Raw genomic sequence first — 6,000 nt, 5'->3', positions numbered from 1 at the left:
ATATCACCCAAGGTTCGACAGTTTTTGGAACTGTGTCAAAGACAATGTCTATAAAAGGTACAAGACACAAGTCTCAGATATAAATAGAGGGTAAATTGGCCCAAACCAATACTACATCCATACCAATAAGGTCCCAACAACAAAGAAACCATGCATGTAACACCAGAACCAAGGACAAAATGCAGGCTATTGTGGAGAAAAGGTGAAAGGTACCTGCAGAAAATTCCACAAAATTTATGTGGCGAGTATCTGATGGGAGATATATGAAAGAAAAACACTGTAGAAGGTTAGTTATGGTTGGATGAAGATGAAAATACCAAACATGAGTAAGACTAAGATTAGATACGGGAGTTACTCTCCAACTAGATAACAAGGAACTCAACGACTCTTTAGCCAACAACGGATACTATGCACAATGACAAGAAAGAGCATACTGATCAGAAGCCCTCAGGGGTTCAGCACAGTGATCCCCTCCCTTAATTGTGAGAAAACTTGAGCTACATGTACTCATATATCTGGGGTGGGAGGAAATACCAAAAATGATTGAGATGGCCCATATAAGAAGAAGGATGAGGAAAATAAGAGATAGAATAAGGGATAAAACACCATATATCTAGACACAAAATCCGTGAACACCAAATTAGGTCTAAGTTTTTGCTCAGGCTGGGAAGAACTGGCAACTTCTGTAGGCGAGAAAAAAAAACGATCAAAATCCTCAATATTCTGAACGATTTCAGTTGACTCTGGAGACAAAAGTTGACCCATGTAGCATTCAATCTTTCTAAGTTCAAAAGCACAGAGATTCACTGTTGGGTTACCCACATCTGAGGTCTAAGAAAAAGCACTGCTCATTCTGGTGACACCTGAAGTGGTAGCGTGAGCTTCATAATTCACAACTCAAGAAAATCTTCACAAATTGTTAGGCGCAGAAATATATAAACAAAACTAATAAGCCCAAAAAGAACCACTTTGAGCAAAATGTTTGCATGTTTTTACTTTTGCAGCAAGCTACACAAGGACTATCTGAGCTAGCCGTCCCAAATTTAGTAGTGTAAGACTAGAGGGAAGGCAGCTAGTTATCACCATCTACTGCCAACTCTTGTAGTACTCTTTTATCATCTAATAGTGGAACTGCCAACTCTTGTAGTACTCTTTTACCATCTAATAGTGGAACTGGCCGTCACATTATAATGCACCCTTGGCTGAAAGGGCGAGCATGTTTGGTGTTACGAGGATTCGAACCCAGTCACACCAAATTACGAGTCGAGTCCCTTAACCACCAGACCATGGCGGTCCTGGGCGAAATAAAAAATAATATGTCATATTGGAAGCACCAAGCACACAAAAGAAGACTTCTGAATTCAAACACTGCCAAATGAGAAGCGAAAGCTCAGTAGAGAGAGTTACATGTTTCATGTGAGCATGTCATGCTACCATTGGTTGAGATATGATACATGATGATTTGTATGAGAGACATCTTGGAATATAATAATTCTAACAAAGGGGAGTGCAAGCTTTGTTGCATCCATAAAAAAATGTTTGCACATAGAAGGCAGCACTGAATGAGAATAGCTAATGTTGTGAGTGAGATTAAGTACCGTATCGGAGAAAAAGTCAGGGTGAATGAGGATGGATATTTGTTTTATTTCAATGTTCTTCCCTTTTCTTCAGTTTGTTTATATATTGTTAATAAGCATAATATTAAAAAATGAAATAATAATTCGGTTTAAGTAACAGTTTTGTAAAAAATCCTAATGAGATTGAAAATAATGAATATTTTCAAAATCTCTGCAGCTGAATTACGGAACATTCACAAGCCTGTGTAATCCTAGTTTACCCTCAACAATTTATGAAAAAAAAGAGATATCACCACATCAAAAATTCTAGTTTATCATGAAAAAGCATGTATATAACACTAGTTCAGCAGGCTGATAGTATCAGTTTACTACCAGAAAAAAGAGAAACAAACTAATGAGTTGAACAAAGGGTTACTTTACCTTGATAAAACAAACAAAATTTACCAGCCTGTTTATATCAATCAAATTTAACATAAAGGTTTAGCATAACAAGAGATCTCTTGGTCCTGCTAGACTGTTGTATCTACTAAATGAAACCCTGAAAACATTTGAAAGTCAACCCTTATCATTAATATATATTAATCAAGCATTGTTTTTATACTGACTTTTCGACACAGTTAACTTACATATAAACAGCATTTTATAGAATTTAAATAATATCATTGAATAAAATATTATTCTTAACTTTCTTTGCATAAAGTGAATAAATGTTATAGAAGAAGCAAATTCATATGTTGCTCAAAAAGACTTATCAACTTTTGTCACAACCATAGAAAAAATTTGGCTGAGCTCTTTTTCGACTAACATTCTCACTTTAACACATTAATATATGAAATATATATTTTTAAAAAAATAAATACATTTTAAGATTAATAAACAAAATGTTTAATCATTAAGATATCACTGATTTGGAATAGCTATTGGTTATCTTGTAGCTAAGATACTGTTCAACGTTTCTGTTACTGTACAGGAATACTATTGGCTAGTGTCTTCTTTCTTTCCTTAAGCCTTCCAAGCACATTATTAAGGAGACAACAGGAGCTCTTAATCTGTCGAGAGTTTAGATGATGCAGCTTGTAATGATTGACCAGTAGTTGATTTACCACTAGATTTTAATGAGCTGCAGGATTGAGATGAATCCTGGGTTTTGGATGAGTAAGAATAATCAGATGACTTTTTCATTGAAGAGGAGTATTTGTCTCAATAATCTGGTGTTCGACTGGTTGAAAAGGTGAAATCTTGCGAATAGTCATGTTTATAATCTCGTTTATAAGTGTCACTAATAGAAGAAGCAAAAAAAGCTTTGGTGGGTGTGGGTATACGTGGAGTTGTTGCTCCAGGAGAGACCACCACTGGAGATTGGACTGTTAATGGCTCTCAGCGATCTGTGACAACGAATATGTTAATCTAAGTTACCTTCATGTGATTCAATGTTTACATAAAAGTATTTTGAAGTTATTATATTTTATTTCACAAAATCTCATCAAAACCAATACTCAGTTTCCCTTCTGCAGTCACAAATTTAGTCAAAATGTAATATAGTACTTATTAAACAATATACATACAACTACATAATACAAAAAACATAAAAGACAGTACCCTGTATATCACCAACAATTAATCAGTGTGTAAATATGCAATATATTTATAAAATAATAGTATCTACAAGAATATTTCTTCATCAGAACACAACTGTTACTGTTTCACACACCTTCAACAATAACGAAACATGACGTCTCATCTTCTCCCAGTGAATGCACAGCATGGCATGCGTACTTGCCAACATCATCTACTGTACATGATGGTAATTCCAGTGACACTATAAAGTCTGCAATACTATATTATAGTCGTATTTGCTGAATTCCTTGCCATTTTTGTACCACTTAACCTACATAAGAAAAATATTTACTAATTACTACTTTCAAAAATGAAAAGCTCGTTTATTTAACTCACTTGCACAAAAACAAAATACAATAATTTGCTGATATATCAATGCAATTACTAATAAACCATGTGATAGGCATATGAGCAGAAAGAAATGATAGATTGATGAATTAATTGAATTGTACTTTAAACACTTGCATAACATTGATATTTTATATACTGATAGTATTAACCAGCTAACCTGAAAGAGTTTTAGTGAAAATGTCAAGTGGTTCTTTTCTCAAATTATCTTTTAAAAAGAAATTGGAGTAGTAATACAGTCCTGATTGTCAATACTTAAATAGCTGAAATATACATGGTTCAGGACTTTTTGAAATAAAGATAAAAACTTCTACATACAAATTATATACTTTAGAAGATTAATATGTATTGTATATGTATATTACTATAGTATTATTTATGTGTTCCAAATCTCAGCAGAAGTGTACGAGTGTAAGAGATTTGCCAAACACACAGCATAACAGTTTAAAACCAATACGAGACTGGATAACATGTGGGCGTAAGAGAAATGTGAAACAAGGTGCACTATCAGGGGCTTCCTCTTACGGTTTGGGTGTAGGTTCTCTTCTTCGTCTATAAAAGCAACAAGCATTCCAATAAACTGTGCTTTAAAATAATTGTGTTTCATTACTTTCAATATATATTGAAGTACGTTTGTGAAGTCTGTGTTATATATTTAAATGTTTCGTAGTTTTTAGAAAAAAAAAAACCTTGTATTTTTACACAAATTTAATAATTGTGTACCAATTTGTTATCAATAATGTTTCAGATATAGAAGGATGCATTACAAATGTCTTTGAAAATAGGTTATTGGTCTTTTGAGTGTTCAAACTATACAATATATTCAATTATCTGATTCTTTTTATAACTGCTAATGGCTACCAATTACATGGCAGTCCTAAATATATATTAGTGTTCACTGTTAATTGTATAGAGCAATTAGATGATGATGTTTTTAATGCAGATTGAGTAGCTTGTCTCCATTTGCTGGTTACAATGATGTTGATACTTTGATGAGTGTGCGAGCTTGTAACTGGAAGGTTGATAAAGAGGTGTTTGCTTTTGTTTCAGATCAAGCAAAATACTTTATTTGGAGATTCTTAACAGGGAAAATTTTAAACCTGAAGTACTTTTGTTGGTGATAATTTTTACATTATATATTTATAATTATATTTTAACTTTCTAGAAAAGGGCTTTAACTTTACCACATTAATTTTGAGTTTACCTGGAACTAATGCCTTGTAATAATTTCAGTTGAAATCCTGTATATGTATATTTATATATATACGTATGTACACATGTGTTGATTTGTTATTATTTTTTTCATTCGTTGGGATAATGAATGTAGAAATATACTTACTAACATGCCACTACAAGCAGTAATGTAAAAATTGACTTATAGTTGATGTAAGTTTGTGTCTTTTAACAATAGATATATAAGTACATTTTTAACTGTTTCTCATATTGAGTTATCTGGAGTTTTTTATTCTGTATAAAACAAACGACCAGCCATGAGTGTTTAGACATCCTTCGCTGAAGGTGAGTAGGTTATGTAGTTTGTGTATCCCACCTGGGGTTGTCTGCCTTCCTCAGTGGGCTGTGCTCCTTTAGAATAGATGATCTGCCAATCTTTCATTTGGACTTCATGTCCTGGTACAGCTAGTTGAGTTGGGTCTGGCTTTGGATGATGTTCCACTGATCAGCTTATCTTGTCATGACATATTACCATCCCCATCTGTGATCTTTTTTGAGTCATCTGAGAAAGGTGGATACTCCTAACTGGAAGTACTATCTCCTCTTTATCAAACATTTTTTGAACCATTCTTCAATTCTGATGTAAATGGATGATTTGAAATTAGATGACTCTGTGAGATCTGCAATGGTTTATTGTTACTTGGTGGTTGCTCACAGCATTCCCTTTACAGTTTCTGTTTTCACTGCTGTGTTGTATGTTATTTCTCCTGCCCTGGATCACATAGAAGCTAGGCAGTACACAGACTGTATAATGTACACTGACTCTTTTAGCTCTCTACTGTTCTGGAGTTGCTTAGTGTGAGTTCGCAATCTGTTTTAATTGATATTCATAAATTAATAGCCCATTTTTCTTTATCTTGTATCTATATCCAGTTTTTCTGCAGACCTGGCCATGTCGGTATTTGTGGGAATGAGTTCACTGACACTATGGCTAAGTCTGTCTGCTCTGGTGTTGTCAAAGCCATGCATATCTCATATTTGAAATAGTGTCCTGTATTGAAGGCTTGGCTTTGTGCCAGTTGGCAGTCGACTTGGAGTGGACAACACTGAAACAAGCTTTTCCATATGAAACCTTCTTTTGTTCTTTGGTCATCTTGTTTCTTTAAGGATCGGAGAGAGGATGTTGTTCTCACAAGGCTACGCATTAGTAACAGTTTTTCAACTTATTTTTTCTTTTATTTGAGCTGATCCACCAACGTATGGCCTTTGTGACACTCAAGTCACA

This window comes from Tachypleus tridentatus, chromosome 2 (genome assembly GCF_004210375.1).
Source record: "Tachypleus tridentatus isolate NWPU-2018 chromosome 2, ASM421037v1, whole genome shotgun sequence".
Taxonomy (NCBI): Eukaryota; Metazoa; Arthropoda; class Merostomata; order Xiphosura; family Limulidae; genus Tachypleus; species Tachypleus tridentatus.
This window is presented reverse-complemented; position numbering follows the sequence as displayed.